Source organism: Protopterus annectens, chromosome 2.part2 (assembly GCF_019279795.1).
Source record: "Protopterus annectens isolate FY-2018-M chromosome 2.part2, PAN1.0, whole genome shotgun sequence".
NCBI classification, from domain to species: Eukaryota; Metazoa; Chordata; order Ceratodontiformes; family Protopteridae; genus Protopterus; species Protopterus annectens.
This window is the reverse complement of record NC_056730.1, coordinates 768,262,768-768,280,600: the sequence shown is the minus strand read 5'-3', so window position 1 is coordinate 768,280,600 and position 17,833 is coordinate 768,262,768. Positions and strand designations below refer to the sequence as shown.

Below are 17,833 nucleotides of genomic sequence, written 5' to 3'. Positions count from 1 at the left end.
TGCCTGGCATCAATTTTATTATACATATGTGAGTAGAAGAAAGGTATTAGGTACCTAGGTGGTCTGCGAATGTCCTATGTGTTATCTCTTATCCAAAGAAAGGGCATATTGAGCACACCTATGTCTGCCTCCAGCCACAACAGCTGGTGAGTTCTCCTCTGATGTGGCTGTGGTGACCTAGGCATTAGTGGGGGAATGTGTGTCCATTCCACTTGCTGATCCTACTGTAGCTGTTTCCACAGGATCAGATTGTGCAGCATAGCACACACTGTACAGCAGATTTGTGTACATGTGAGTGGATTATACTGCAGGGCTCCACCAGATGTATCTAGGCACCAGAACTGTGACTTCAGCAGCCCAAACACATGCTCTGTGATGTTTCTGGTTTAAGTGTGTGCCTTGTTATGGCATTATTCCATGGCTGTGTGTGCACTTCTGATGGGTGTCATCAGCCATGGTTACAGTTCTTAGCCAGCATCTCCCAGTAAATGGCCCTGTGAGATGCCCCCCCTTGCAAACATCTGGTACAGCTGTGATGTTCTCCCAGTAAATGGCCCTGTGGGATGCCCCCCCTAGCAAACATCTGGTGCACCTGTGATGTATGCCAGATATGGGAGTCATGTTAACTGCCAGGATTGCCAGCACTCACATTCAGTGTAGATCCTACCCTGCTCACCAGGTGGTGCCTTAACATGTACATGAGTGCAATCTATGGCACCCAGTACTTCAGGGTAGTGTGCTACCTGATAGAAATGTTGCATATTGCTGGCCCTCTCCTCACAACTGCAGGGAAAACATATGTGCTCACTGGCATGTATAAGCATAGCATCCAGGAATTGGTGGAGGATCCTGGATGCTGATGCCTGTGACACACCCATCATGTCCCCAGTTGGTCATTGAAAGGTACATGTAGTTAATATTCTAAGGGCTACATATACCTTTAGTTTCCACTGGGATGGGTCCCCTCACTTGGCTCTAGTTCTGAGCTGAGGGTGGCAGAACACACAGAGTTCTTGTAATGTGTTTCTGTCCACCCTGTAGCACTCTACAATCTCCAGGTCATGTAGCATCTGAAAAGTTACCCTGGACCTGAACAATCTTCTCTTCTCAGCCTAGGGCTATTGTTACCAGCACCACCAGTATTGGATTCAGCCTCTAGCACATACACATGGAGCAAAGCTGCAGCCCCTAACATTGTGTCCCTTTAAAAGTTCCTTGTCTTTACTCCAGTGGTATTGAAGTATTCAGGAAAAACCCAGAATGGAGGCTACATGGATGCTTTATAGTTTATTGAATAGTGCCACTGTGCTGAAAATCATCTGATTATGTTATAATTAGCACCTATGAAACACACCTGCTGCTTAACTGAGTGCATTAACTCCATTACTGATCATTAGTGCTCGATGCGCACCTGCACACACCTGCACATAAATAAGGTAAACACAAGCAATATTATTATCACTGTCCTCTGCTCTTGTGATATCATGCAAACATGTAACACAAAAAGTGATTTAAAGTTTGCACACCCTGTATTGGAACCCAGGGCCATCTGCACTCCAGCCCACACATATACATGCTGCTAGAGGAATAGTTACATGTCAAATACAGAGAAACCTGCCATTCATTTCTCTGTTTTTCAGTGCTTGTGCTAAGCACTACGTGATGCAAACAATGACAAAAATTATTTAAAAAAAAATTAACTTAAAGTGGACAGAGTTGACACATTTAACAAAAAATAAAGAGCATGAAAGAGAACTTATGAATTGTGCACTGTTTACATGCACTTTTCACCCTTCACAGACCTAGATGTACACCTCTGTAAGTGTATCCTAACACCCCCGATGTCATCATTCACTGTTGCCATCCATTGAAAACAAATAATGCGGAAGTGCCTACACGAAGTGAACATCCCAACACAGTTTCCATTTTTGTGTGATTCAGTAATTCTAATATGTTTTGACATCATTCACATTTTCACCATGCTGACAGACTTGAATCTATACAGTTGGTAACCGTGTAGGCAGGGAAACTGAAGGGGAGCCCAATGTAAACATAAGGGAAGGTGTTAACTTTGCTATATATCTGCACAAAGGAATACAGTTTTTTATAAAATTTGACAGTATTCCATCAGCTACATATAGCATATTCTTACATGACTGTATGAATAGTCTGTTTCATGAGGTTTATTCTTCTAGCTGCCTACATTACTTACAAGTATATTCTTCTTTTGGGCGAGGTGAGCAAAGCTGCATTTATGTCATGGCGCTTAAAAAAGCTTGTTGCTATTGTTACTCTACTTTTAAGGCATCCACCCTGTTTAATAATGTCATAATGTGTCTGCTGTTACATGTTAAGGTCAGTTCTGTACAAATCTAAGAACTTTCATTTGCTGTTGTTTCCATGTGGACTCCTTTCTGTGATGCTGTTCGTAATGTTTTCGAATACACGGACAACAAGAGCAAAGAGTCTACATGGCAACTTTACAGCTTGTTGAATCACTTCACCATGTTGGTTTGATTCATTAGCATACAATTCAAGCACTTATGTTATAATTTCCTTGACACGCAATTTACCATGTTTGTGCATGAGTGTGCTAGCTACAGAAAGATTATTCAATCTAAAACTTATTTTGGCCTTGTGCGCATTGTGTCACAATGTGAGTACTGTGAAAAATGATGGTGTAGGCTTTATTCAATCCCGCCTTCCTTTTTTTTTTTTCAACCCAAGAATAGTTATAGTACATTTAAAAATGATAAATACTCAAATGATCAATAAACAAGTTCAAAGGTGAAATAGTAAAATTACAAAGAAAAACAAAACAAATTATATACAATACATACAAAGGCCTGAGATCTAAAAGCACATTTTTTGATGCTGTTAAAAAATTCTTAATTTTGACTTTTTTCATCTCCTTGTTTAATTAATTTTTATCTTCTGAGTTAAAACACGTCTTATCTCATGTGTGGAGATAAAAAGTCTCCACTCAATTGCCCACACATACACATGGTGTTACTAGAAAGAAAATGCTGATGTTAATTTGTTTGTGCTTGCCAAATTGTTTGTGCTTACTAAATCTTCTGTAAGAAAGTGATTTCCTTTGAAGAGCTTGTCACAGTATCAAACAGTACTGAATAAAGTCCAGATGAATCAGTGAGTTTACCCATGTCTACAATTTCTTCATTTTTAACACAGTTAATGTAGAAGGATATAGCCGAATGTTGTTTTGCCCGTAGGCTGGATGGAGGGGACTATAGAGTGATGAGGTTGAATGATGTCACAGGGAGTGGAATGAATTCACTGGAAATATTTATTCATTGTTTATCTGCTGGGCATGACTAAAATTATATTTAACTTACATTGTATTAGAATTGTTAAATAGAAATTTAAAATGATTAAAACTGGAGTCAGGTACTAGTCAAAAATTTAATAATATGATGTCTTGCTAAAAATGTAAATAATTAGAAAACTGTTTTGACAGTGATACTGTCTTTAATGCAACTAATATTTTTAAATTAATCAAAAAAAATCTTCTTCAGCCTTGCTGTAATTATGTGTGATTCAGAGAAATCCCAGGATGCAAAAAACTGCCTCACCTGCCTCAGTAAGAAGCTGAGATCCCCCATAAAATCCTCAAAAGCTAGTTATGAAAATAAAATTGCCAAAGATTCCAAAGATAACCACAAGGCATTCTATAGTTATGTCAAGAATCTAAATGGCAATGCTCAGATCTGCTCTGAGCTACAACAGAATGGCATTAAATATACTGATCCCAAAGATATCGCCAGTATCCTGGCAGATCGATTTAGTGCCAACTTCACCCCCCTCTCACCCCCTAAAGCGCCCATCTCAATACCAAAAGATTGCCAAATTCCGATAATAATGGCCACACAGGTAGAACTCTCACTCTCCAAAGCTAAGAAATCAGCATCCATGGGACCAGATGACATCCCAGGCTGTGTACTATATGAATTACAAAATGAACTGGCACCTCACCTAAGTGTCATGTTTAATCATAGCCTCACCTCAGGCTTTGTGCCCACTGAGTGGCTCACAGCTACAGTTATCCCTCTCCACAAGGGAGGATCCACCTGACTAGCCTGATCTGCAAGGGCATGGAGCGCATTATCATGGAACTTATAAACAAAGACATTGGCAACCTTCAAACACTGGACCCCACCCAGTTTGGGTTTGTGAAGGGCCGATCTTGTCTCCTGAATCTGATTGACTTCTTCAAATCAGTCTCCAGAGCTGTGGATGAGGGTAAGGCGGTCCACACAGCCTATCTGGACCTCACCAAGGCCTTTGACACCATCTCCCACTCTGGAATCATAGATAAACTTACTAAGCTGGGCATAAATCCTGACATCACTCGATGGGTTGCCAACTGGCTTACTGACAGAACCTAAACTGTAAAAGTAGCCGACTCCAAATCAAGCTCCAGACAAGTGACAAGTGGAGTACCTCAGGGTTCAGTCCTGGGACACTCTTGTTTGGCATCTACTTCTCTGAAGTACAGGCCAACACTAAGGGACTCTGGCTACCAAAGTTGCAGATGACTGCAAACTGGGAGCCATTATTGAATCCCCAAATTATGTGGATATTTTACAAAAGGGCCTTATAGAAGCAGATGTCTGGTTCCAGAGCCATGAGCTCAAGCTTAATGCCAAATAATGTATAGTTATCCCCTTTGGAAAAAAACATGTACCCATGAATTACCACATAGGTGGCAGGACACTAAACATCGAAAGTGTGATGAGAGACTTAGGGCCACAGGTGGACAGTGGTCTCACTTTCGATAACCATATCGCCACAACAGTCAGGAAATCCTTCTATGTGGCACACCTCATCACTAAGGGCTTTTTATCCAGAAAAAAGGAGGCCATTGTCCCACTGTACTTATCCCTCATTAGACCCTTTATAGAGTATAATGCCCTGTTTCGTATGTACCTCACAAGACATCTGCAACAGCTGAAAAGGCCACAGAAATACCTTACTAAAAGAATCACAGGCCTAAAGCAGATGCCATATGCTGACTGTCTAAAAAAAACTCCAGCTATACTCTGTGGCATATCGTTTACTCAGAGGCGATCTCTGCTTAACAAACAAGGCCATGTCAATCCCTGAGCTGTTGGACATGCTCCACTTAAAGAAATCCCAATCCCTCAGAGCCACATGCTCCAGGGATGTAAACCTTATCATCAAAATGAACAAAACATGTTGGAGGGAAAGGTTCCTGACCCAGAGACTCCCCATACTCTGGAATAGACTGCCCATACATGTCATGCAGAGAGCCTCATTGGCCCTCTTCAAAAGGAACCTTGATGATTGGATGAGAGATAGGAAATTCATCCCGGGGATCATGTCAGTCACCCTGCTAGACAAGGACCCAGAGAAGTAAATATTGTGGGATGAAATATCCAGGGAATTGTTATGGCTAGGCTTGCATAGGCCTTAGAGCCAATAGCCTAGTACCAACCTATGAACCTATAATCCTACCAAACTGCTTTAGCATGAAGATGTGCAGCAGCATTGTGGGCTGTCTCTGTGACTATGATAAATGCAAATAACGCATTACAGGGGACTGGCCTGTGCTAATAAGCTATATAATGTCCCCAAAAATTCCTGAGGTAAGGGATTTATGCAGCCACTTGCATTAATGAACATAGCCAAAAGCTCATGTTCACCCACTGAGGTAGAGGTGCCAGAGAAATTTGTGGACTGGTAATATTAGGTGTGTGTGTGTGTGTGTGTGTGTGTGTGTGTGTGTGTGTGTGTGTGTGTGTGTGAGTGTGTGTGTGGGCGGAGTATTTTGGTGAGTATAATGGGCCAGTGGTTTTGTGTGTTTGTGAGTATGTGTCTGCGTTTGTTGGGGGGGCTAGAATGCCTTGACTAAGAAGGAAATCCTGAGGTGTTGTTGGGGGAGGGCACTACACTCTTTTTGCAGTAATCCTCAAAGACACTTAAGAAAAAAAAAGTTTTGCAGCATGAAAGACTGGGGGGCTCTAGACACTAGTGATATTGTATATATATATATATATATATATATATATATATATATATATATATATATATATATATATAGATATAGATATATATATATATAGATATATATATATATATATATCTTATCTACATATATGGATTCCATAAATTTGATCGAATTACACTTGGTCGAAAATGATTCCAGGCATTTCACTACACTGAAAGCTCACTTGACCGAAAGCTCACTTGGTCGAAGTTCTTAAGTCAAAAATGGAATATAGCCCCTGCCAAACTGCAGGGCAACCCATGAGTGAGAATATTAAACAAGGGGTTTGTGGGGGGCAGAGCCCCCGACATTGAGGTGTCTGGGGGGGCATAGCCCCCCACATTATGCCAATAGTTTTTACTAAAGATATATATATATATATATATATATATATATATATATATATATATATATATATATATATATATATATATCAATGCATTTCTAATGGATATACCTTCTTATAATAGGGAATACATTAAAATGATGTGGGGGGCTGTGCCCCCCACACACCCCCTTATTTAATATTCTCACTCCAGGGTTGCAGTGCAGTGGGGCAGGGGCTATATTCCATTTTCAACCAAATGAACTTCGACCAAGTGAGCTTTCAATCAAGTGAGCTTTCAGTGAAGTGCAATGCCTGGTATCATTTTTGTGTAATTCGAGCAAATGTATGGAATCTGTATATATATATATATATATATATATATATATATATATATATATATATATATATATATATATATATACACATACAGCATGACCTAAAGGCACTAAAAAAGTCAAACAATATACTCATTTCACATTGAGCTAATCGGAGGAAAGGCACTGAACTACCTGATCTGTGATATATAACATTAATTATTCTGTTTTTTTGCTTATTCTTATGAGTTATTTATAGCACTTTTATTTTCTGCATATACACTTCTAGCTAGTTTCACTGCATGTGAGGAATTAATTAAAAAAATGTCTACAATTGTTGAGCATCTGATTGGGTTTGTTTGTTCTGATTTACTGCTAAGGAGTGTATCATATAACTTGTTTGCAGTTAAAAGCTTTCTATAGACTCTCCTTGCTCCTTTATCTGTTTAAACATTCCTGGAGTTTTTTTCTACCTATGTAGTGTGGGTAGTGTAGCATTGTCCATATTCAGGCTTGTGTTTTAGGCATAGTTGTTTGATAGTAGAGGCTGTGTGTCTGAGCACATGTTCCAGGCCATCTTAATTTAGCCAAAGCCAGTAGAGTATTTCAGTGAGAGTGAAGTGTTTATGGTCATTGGCTGATTGGGGTTACATGGACTACGGCTTGGAATAAGCACTTCATTGGTTCTTTTGAGCTTTTTTTGAAAGTTGTTAGAGGTTTCAACTTTGTTACTTAAGAATTTAACTTGTGTTTCTGCCAATTCACACTGAGCTAATCTGAGGAAGGGCACTGAGCCAACTGATCTGTGATATATATCATTAAGTGTCCTGTTTTTTGCTTATTTTTGCGAGTTATTTATAGCACTTTTAGTAAGCACCTCATTGGTGCTTTCAAGCTTTTCTTTAAAGTTGTTTCAGGTTTCAACTTTGTTACAAAAGAAATTACCTTGTGTTTCTGCCATTTCACACAGAGCTAATCCAAGGAAGGGCTTTTAGTCAATTGATCTGTGATATATATAACATTAAGTATCCTGTTTTGTTGCTTATTTATATGAGTTATTTATAGCACTTTTATTGTCTGCATATTCACTCCTATCTAGTTTCACTGTATGTGAGGTATTAAATAGAAATATTCTACAATTGTTAAGCATCTGGTTGGGTTTGTTTATTCTGATTTCCTGCTAAGGAGTGTATAATAGAACTTGTTTGCAGTTAAAAGCATTCTCTATAGTCTCCTTGCTTCTCTATCTGTTTAAACATTTCTGCAGTTTTTTCCTACTTAAGTAGTGTCATTAGTGTAGCATTGTCCATATTCAGTCTTGTGTTTTGGGCCTAGTTGTTTGCTAGTACAGGCTGTGTGTATGAGCACAGGTTCCAGGCCATCTTAGTTTAGCCAAAGCCAGTACAGCATTTCAGTCAGAGTGAAGTGTTTATGGTCATTGACTGTTTGGGGTTACCTGGACTACAGCTTGGAGTTAGCACCTCATTGGTTCTTTCGAGCTTATTTTTAAAGTTCTTTCAGGTTTCAACTTTGTTACTTAAGAAGTTAACTTGCGTTTCTGCCATTTCACACTGAGCTAATCAAAGGAAGGGCACTGAGCCAAGTGATCTGGGATATACAACATTAAGTATCCTGTTTTTTTGCTTATTTTTATGAGTTATTTACAGCACTTTTATTGTCTGCATATACTCTTCTAGCTAGTTTCACTGTGTGTCAGGTATTAACTAGAATTTTTCTACAAATGTTAAGCATCTGGTTTAGTTTGTTTGTTCTGATTTCCTGCTAAGGAGTGTATCATATAACTTGTTTGCAGTTAAAAGCATTCTCTAGAGTTTTATTGATCATTTATCTGTTTAAACATTTCTTCTGGTGTTTTTTACCTAAATAGTGCGGGTAGTGTTGCATTGTTCATATTCAGGCTTCTGTTTTGGGCCTAGTTGTTTGTTAGTAGAGGCTTTCTGTCTGAGCACATGTTCCAGGCCATCTTAGTTTAGCCAAAGCTAGTATAGCATTTCAGTAAGAATGAAGTATTTATGGTCATTGGCTGATTGGGGTTACCTGGACTATGGCTTGGAGTAAGCACCTCATTCATTCTTTCAAACGTTTTTTTAAAGTTGTTTCAGGTTTCAACTATTTTACTTAAGAAGTTAACTTGTGAGTGTTTCTGCCATTTCACACTGAGCTAGTTGGAGGAAGAGCACTGAGCCAACTGATCTGTGATATATAACATTAAGTATCCTGTTTTGTTGCTTATTTTATGAGTTATTTATAGCACTTTTATTGTTTGCATATTCACTTCTAGCTAGTTTCACTGATGTGAGGTATTAAATAGAAATATTCTACAATTGTTAAGCATCTGGTTTGGTTTGTTTGTTCTGATTTCCTGATAAAGAGTGTGTAATATATTTTTTTGCAGTTAAAAGCATTCTCTATAGTCTCCTTGCTCCTCTATCTGTTTAAACATTTCTGCAGTTTTTTTCTACCTAATTAGTGTCGTTTGTGTGGTATTGTCCATATTCAGGCTTGTGTTTTGGGCCTAGTTGTTTGTTAGTACAGGTTGTGTGTATGAACACATGTTCCAGGCCATCTTAGTTTAGCCAAAGCCAGTACAGCATTTCAGTCAGCGTGAAGTGTTTATGAGCATTGACTGTTTGGGGTTACCTGGACTACAGCTTGGAGTAAGCACCTCATTGGTTCTTTTGAGCTTATTTTTAAAGTTGTTTCAGGTTTCAACTTTGTTACTTAAGAAGTTAACTTGTGTTTCTGCCATTTCACACTGAGCTAATCAGAGGAAGGGCACTGAGCCAACTGATCTGTGATATACAACATTAAGTATCCTTTTTTTTGCTTATTGTTATGAGTTATTTACAGCACTTTTGTTGTCTGCATATACTCTTCTAGCTAGTTTCACTGTGTGTGAGGTATTAACTAGAAATTTTCTACAATTGTTAAGCATCTGGTTGGGTTTGTTTGTTCTGATTTCCTGCTAAGGAGTGCATTATATAACTTGTTTGCAGTTAAAAGCAATATCTACAGTCTCCTTGTTCCTTTATCTATTTAAACATTTCTGCAGTTTTTTTCTACCTAAGTAGTGTGGGTAGTGTAGCATTGTCCATATTCATTCTTGTGTTTTGGTTCTAGTTGTTTGTTAGTAGAGGCTGTGTGTTTGAGCACATGTTCCAGGCCATCTTAGTTTTGCCAAATCCAGTATAGCATTTCAGTGAGAGTAAAGTGTTTATGGTCATTGGCTGATTGAGGTTACCTGGACTACGGCTTGGAGTAAGCACCTCATTGGTTCTTTCGAGCTTTTTTTTAAAGTTGTTTCAGGTTTCAACTTGGTTACAAAAGAAATTACCTTATGTTTCTGCCATTTCACACTGAGCTAATCGAAGGAAGGCCTTTTAGCCAACTGATCTGTGATATATAACATTAAGTATCCTGTTTTTTTTTGCTTATTTTTACGAGTTATTTATAGCATTTTTATTTTCTGCATATACTCTTCTAGCTAGTTTCACTGTGTGTGAGGTGGTAACTAGAAATTTTCTACAATTGTTAAGGATCTGGTTGGCTTTGTTTGTTCTGATTTACTGCTAAGGCGTGTATCATATAACTTGTTTGCAGTTAAAAGCATTCTCTATAGTCTTCTTGCTCCTTTATCTGTTTAAACATTTCTGCAGGTTTTTCTCTACCTAAGTAGTGTATGTAGTGCTGCATTGTCCATATTCAGGCTTGTGTTTTTGGGCCTAGTTGTTTGTTAGTAGAGGCTTTGTGTCTGAGTACATGTTCCAAGCCATCTTAGTTTAAGTAAAGCCAGTATAGCATTTTTCTGAGAGTGTTTATGGTCATTGGCCGATTGGTGTTACCTGGACAACGGCTTAGAGTAAGTACCTCATTGTTTCTTTGAAGCTTTTTTTTAAAGTTGTTTCAGGTTTCAACTTTGTTTCTTAAGAAGTTAACTTGTGAGAAATTCTGCCATTTCACACTGAGCTAATCAGAGGAAGAGCACTGAGCCAACTGATCTGTGATATATATCCTTAAGTATCCTGTTTTTTTTGCTTATTTTTACGAGTTATTTATAGCATTTTTATTTTCTGCATATACTCTTCTAGCTAGTTTCACTGTGTGTGAGGTGTTAACTAGAAATTTTCTACAATTGTTAAGGATCTGGTTGGCTTTGTTTGTTCTGATTTTCTGCTAAGGAGTGTATCATATAACTTGTTTGCAGTTAAACGCATTCTCTAGAGTCTTCTTGCTCCTTTATCTGTTTAGACATTTCTGCAGTTTGTTTTCTACCTAAGTAGTGTAGGTAGTGTAGCATTTTCCATATTCCGGCTTGAGTTCTGGGGCAAAAGTTATTTGTTAGTAGAGGCTTTGTGTCTGAGCACATGTTCCAGGCCATCTTAGTTTAGCCAAAGCCAGTATAGCATTTCAGAGAGAGTGAAGTGTTTATGGTCATTGGCTGATTGGGGTTACCTGGACTACGGCTTTGAGTAAACACCTCATTGGTTCTTTCGAGCTTCTTTTTAAAGTTTTTTCTGGTTTCAACTTTGTTACTTAAGAAGTTAACGTGTGAGTGTTTCTGCCATTTCACACTGAGCTAATTTGAGGAAGCGTACTGAGCCAACTGATCTGTGATATATAACATTAAGTATCCTGTTTTGTTGCTTATTTTCACAAGTTATTTATAGCACTTTTATTGTCTGCATATACTCTTCTAGCTAGTTTCACTGTGTGTGAGGTATTAACTAGAAATTTTCTAAAATTGTTAAGCATCTCGTTGGGTTCGTTTGTTCTGATTTCCTGCTAAGGAGTGTATCATATAACTTGTTTGCAGTTAAAAGAATTATCTAGAGTCTCCATGCTCCTTTATCTGTTTAAACATTTCTGCATTTCTTTCTACCTAAGTAGTGTGGGAAGTGTATCATTGTCCATATTCAGTCTTGTGTTTTGGGCCTAGTTGTGTTTTAGTAGAGGCTGTGTGTTTGAGCACATTTTCCAGGCTATCTTAGTTTAGTTAAAGCCAGTATGGCATTTCAGTGAGAATAAAGTGTTTATGGTCATTGGCTGATTGGTGTTACCTGGACTACATCTTGGAGTAAGCACCTCATTTTTTCTTTTGAGCTTTTTTTTAAAGTTGCTTCAGGTTTCAGCTTTGTTACATAAGAAGTTAACTTGTGTTTCTGCCATTTCACACTGAGCTAATCGGAAGAAGGGCACTGAGCCAGCTGATCTGTGATATATAACATTAAGTATCCTGTTTTTTTGCTTATTTTTATGATTTATTTATAGCACTTTTATTGTCTGCATATATTCTTCTAGCTAGTTTCACTGTGTGTGAGGTATTAACTAGAAATGTTCTACAATTGTTAAGCATCTGGTTCGGTTTGTTTTTTTCTGATTTTTGTTTCCCACCCTCTCTCTCTATTGGTATCCTCTTTTTATACTTGGTGGCTTTGCAGTTGCCAGTCCCTACTGTAAATTTTATCTGGGACACTCTTCTCAGTCTAGTGTCATTACCTCATTCTACCTAATCCAGGGAGAACATTTGAGAAGGCCAACCCACTTGGTTTCTGCTCCTTCTGTCCCCTTTCCACTTTACAAAAAAATGTTTCTAAGCTTGTTTCCTGCCTTTCCTGTAAGTCTTCTATTCCAGATACAGATTTGCTGTATCCAGGACTTTTTGTAAGCTTCTGAGCCCCCAAACCTTTCTGTGTTGGAGGGAAGCCTTCTAACTTAATTTTGTTCCTTAGAACTAGCCAGGTTTTTAGTTTTAGCACTCAAATATGTTTCTTTGAGCTCAACACTTGTTCAGAACTCATTGCAAGCACTAAACACGCTACAAATTACTACAGCACTCAACTCTCCTCACTTGTCTAGAGGAAAACAGTTTTTAGTACTTAATAAATAAGCAGCTATCCAGGCATGTCTAAGGGACAGCTCCCGGTGTTTTCTCCTGTCTACCTGATGAATCTGGGCATCTTGGGGCAATGCAGCAATTGCCTCATGTACACAGACAACCCTCTCCTCCTACCACCCAACACTACAACATGTCAGGGATGCACTTATATAGCCAAACTGGAAGCAAAGATCTCTTCACCCAAGACTGGACTAGACAGTTAAGAGAAGAAGTTAAACACTTGCACCACACCACACTCATCACATAGTCCCTCAAAACCTACACCTCCAAAACTCACACATAAACACACAAAGCACAGACCTACATTCATGGAGGATCTCAATAAAAATCTACCCAAGCAACAGGGACCTCCAAAGCAGAAATGCAATCAACCTCCACCCCCCAGAATAACCCAAATGATACATGGCCCCCAAACTCAGTGTGTCACTCAACCACAGCCCATAAGGCATAACAACGTACCCAACATTCTTGTCATACGTGAATCTATAGTAAGGCACACTGATGGTCCACTCACCAGGCTAAACAAGGAGAAAGTTACTGTCAGCTGCCTGTCAGGTGCCAGGATCCGCCACATAACGCATACACTCAGGTCACTCCACAACAACTACAAATATTAATCTGTCATTGTCCATGTTGGTGTGAATGACCTGAAATGTACCTCCCTGGACTACATGAAAAGAGACATGGAGGAGCTGTCCACACTCGTAGCTCAGGCAGGTATGACCCTAGCCCTGAGTAGCATCCTACCATCACCCAGAATGATACCTCAGTACAAGGACAAAATGACTTCTTCAACAATTGGCTAAGCTTCTGGTGTCATTCTAAGGGGATCCAGTATCTGTTTGCCTGGGATAACATGATCGACAAATCATGATGCTGTGCCGGAGATGGCCTCATCTGTCACCCTTGGGAATCCCAATACTGGCTAAGGCTCCTGCCACACCTATAGTGCCTTTTTTAGGCAAGGTTCAAATGGCAAATTCACCACTGTAACAGGTACAAGCAAGCAAAATCTGAGGGTAATGCTACTTAATACTAAAAGTCTAAATCTCAAAATGCACTCACTTGAGACACTCCTTAAAATGGAGAATATCAACATCTGTGCAGTGACAGAGACATAGTTCAAGGCTCTAGAGAGCACCCCTGCATTACTAGGCTATAATTCATACCACACCTTTCAGCCACCTAACCTGAACCAAAACACTAAAGGTGGAGGTGTGTCCATATTCATTAAGGATATCCACACCTCAAGGCTAGTTGCTCAGCAGAATGCATCCGGGATTATCCAAGTGCAACTAACTCTGGGTTAGACTGCAATCCAAACTGTAGCTTGCTACAAATTCCCCATCATGCCCCAGGATTCCCATTACTCATTTCTTGATACACTGGAAAATATTAGGGTACAACCTAACACCCTAATAATGGGTGATTTCAACTACTCCACCCTTAACTGGGTAAACTACTCATGTACCAACTCTTGTGCGCAACGTTTTCTGGAATTCATAAATTCCAAAGCCTTGGATCAACTTATCCACACCCTCACCAGGGGCAGCAATATCCTAGACCTGGTCATTACCAACATGGGCAACCAGTGTTCCACACCAGAGGTCAATTCCTCATTGGTCAGATCTGACTACAAGATAATCACCCCAGACATCCACATCCCAACCCCCAACCCCCATTAAGGAAACCACCATAAAAAATTTCTCCAAAGCCAACTTCACGCTTCTTTAGACAGAAGTGGCAAGCGTCACGACACTCATGCTGACGGGCAATAGAGGTACGACTGCTGAATCCTATACAAATGCACTTTATAAGCACTTACACGAGTGCATGGATCGTGCAATCCCTAGCAGAACCAAGATGCTATCCTCCAAAAAATGGAAGCCAATCTGATGGTCCTCTGCCATAAATAACCTCTACAACAGAAGAAAGAAACTGTTGTAAAAAAAGAGGAAAATCCCATGATTGGAGGAGTAGTCAGCCTCAGTAAGAAGCTGACATCCCTCATAAAATCCTCCAAAGCTAGTTATGAAAATAAAATTGCCACTGATTCTAAAGACAACCACAAAGCATTCTATAGCTATGTCAAGAATGTCTATGGCAACACTCAGATCTGCTCTGAGTTACTGCACAATGGCACTAAATATACAGAACCAACTGATACTGCCAACATCCTGGCAGATAGGTTCAGTGCTAACTTTACTCCTCTCTCACCCCCTAAAGGGCCCATCTCTATACCGGAAGAATGCAAAGTTCCTATAATCACGGCTGCACAGGTAAAAAACACACTCTCCAAAGCCAAGAAAGCATCATCCATGGGACCTGACAACATCCTAGGCTGCATTCTACATGAACTACAGAATGAACTTGCACCCCTCCTAAGTACCATGTTCAATCATAGCCAAACTTCAGGCTTTGTACCCACTGAATAGTGCACAGCAATGGTTATCCCATGCCACAAAGGGGGAGCCACCACAGACCCTGGAAACTACCACCCCCTTAGCCTGATGAGCCTGGTCTGAAAGGCTATGGAACATATCATCATCGAACTTATAAACAATGACAATGGTAATCTCCAAACTCTGGACCCTACCCAGTTTGGGTTTGTAAAAGGCAGATCATGTCTCCTAAACCTGATAGACTTCTTTGAAGTGGTCACCAAAGCTGTTGATGAGGGTAAGGTGGGTCACACAGCCTATCTAGATCTTGCCAAGGCTTTTGACACCATCCCCCACTCTGGAATTACAGATAAACTCACTAAACTAGGCATAAATCCCTATGTCACAAGATGGGTTGCTAACTGGCTCACTGACAGAACCCACACTTCAGACCAGTGAAAAGTGAAGTACCACAGGGTTCAGTCCTGTGTCCTCTCCTGTTTAGTATCTACTTCTCTGAAGTACAGGCTAACACAGAAGGTCTTTGGCTAACAAAGTTCGCAGATGACTGCAAACTAGGAGCCATAATCAAAACCCCTAACAATGTGGACATCCTACAAAAGGGCCTCACTGAGACAGATGCCTGGTGTCAAAGCCATCGCCTCAAGCTCAATGTCAAAAAGTGCATTGTCATCCCTTTTGGTAAAAACTCTGTACCCAGGAACTACCACATAGGCAGTAGTCTACTTAACACCGAAAGTGTGATAAGAGACCTTGGGACACATTTAGACAGTAGTCTCTCTTTTGATAATCACATTGCCACAGTAGTCAGGAAATCCTTCTACATGGCACACCTCATCACAAAAGGTTTCTCATCCAGGAAAAATAGGTCATTGTTCTCATCACTCATTAGACCCATTATAGAGTACAATGCCCCTTTTGGTATGTACCTTACAGGACATCTACAACAACTGGAAAGGCCGCAGAAATACCTCACAAAGAGGATTACCGGCCTCAAACAGATGCCCTACACAGACCGTCTCAAAAAACTTCAGCTTTTTTCTGTCACATATCGCCTACTCAGAGGCGATCTCTGCTTAACATACAAAGCTATGTCAAACCCAGAGCTGTTGGACATACTCCACTTAATGAAATCCCAATCCCTCCAAGTTATACACTCTAGAGACCTAAACCTTGTCACCACAATAAACAGAACATGTTGGAGGGATAGATTTCTGCCCCAGAGACTTCCCATACTCTGGAACAAATTACCTATCTATATCAAACAAAGCTCCTCATTAGCACTCTTCAAGAAAAATCTTGATGATTGGATGGGAGATAGGAAATTCACCCCGGGGATCACTTCTGTGGCTCTGTTTGACAGTGGCACAGCAAAATAGTTTTCTTGGGTGTCGAAAGCCAGGCTACCGTTTGGCTAGGCTTATATAGGCCCTAGGGCCAATAGCCTAGTACCTACCTATGAACATATGAACTCTCGTACTATGTAAAGAGAATATTAGTCCTGTGTGTAACCAGTAGACATCAGGGATAGGGTAAATATAGCCAAAGTATATTAGCATCAGGTAATTCATTCATAAAATCAGTCACAATTAACCTCTGAAGCCTCAGTATGCTGGACAACCCCCCCCCCCAACTGGGCAGTGTGGCAGACAGCCCACATTTGTCAAGTTGTCTGCCTCAAGCCAAGTCCACTCTCAATTCCCTCTCAGCAATGTAAGGCCAACTAATTAAGTGCAACATGGCAGACCATTTACTCACCCAGTCATGAACCCTTATTGACTGGTCCAAGAAAGGAGGGGGCATGAACAGGGGGCTAAGGCCACACAGCAATCATCATGCCAGCATAAGGAGCCTGTTACTCCCACTCTCCCAGCTCTGACTAGTCTAAAGACACAGATGTGACCAAATGAGTAGTGCAGTAACCATACACCCCCACACACACACACACACTGAAGCTACAACCCATGCAGCAAAGACATAGAATATAATATGACTCTCCTTACCCAACTCATCTGATGAATATTCCTGTAAGCTTTCCACCTCTTATAACATATAAGTGATAACTAAACATAGTGAGAACTCCATTCATTCTCCAGAGCCTTTCCTTTCTACACCTGGAGATCACTAATCACTGCCATATACAACTAATAAACATTATGCATTTCAACACCCTTAACTATTCCCATCCAATGCCTCAATTCTTCTGTGCATATGCTTGCTTCTAATATCCATCACCTTCTGCCTGATCCTTACTCATTACCTTAATCCTGCCTGTCAAAAAGAAAAAAATGTGTAACCTTTCACATTACTTTATTTGGCATTGCCTATTTAATACAGGCTTTATTATTGTATCTATCTCTCTGTATTTATTTAGTTTTCATTACTTATTTAATCTATGCTTTAATACTTGCTGATGTCTTGTTCATGTACAATGTCTCAACTTTCATGTGTCATGTGGAGCTTTTCTCCCCAGGGTCTCAGCTGAAAATGGATTCCTGACCCAGTCGGTCTTTCCCAGTAAACAAATGTTAAATTAATTAATTAATTAATTAAAATAAATATTCTGAACTAGCTTGGACTCAACATATCCTGCAAAAAGCTGCTAAATGAAAATTAAGCACATCTCAGTCAATATCACAAAGGTGTTTTCCACTCATTCCAAACAGGATCTTTCTCCAGAAACTCTCAGTGTTTGAGGAAGAAAAAAAAAACTGAAGCTGTCCTGGCCAGTCTATGGTTTATAAATATGCATATTGCTTTCAAGACGCCTTCCTATTCCTGATATCATAGGCACCGGAAGCTATTGAAGACTGGGGGGGGGTGGAGGGTGAGAGGCGCACTTTG

At 39.8% G+C, this 17,833-nt stretch overlaps 1 protein-coding gene across 1 annotated transcript in view; it reads left to right on the top strand.

Annotated features, from left to right (window-relative positions):
- The window catches only part of LOC122795981 (arrestin domain-containing protein 3-like), a 404,096-nt gene that overhangs the window by 257,703 nt on the left and 128,560 nt on the right, over nucleotides 1-17,833 (top strand). The gene's annotated exons all lie outside the window — the stretch shown is intronic.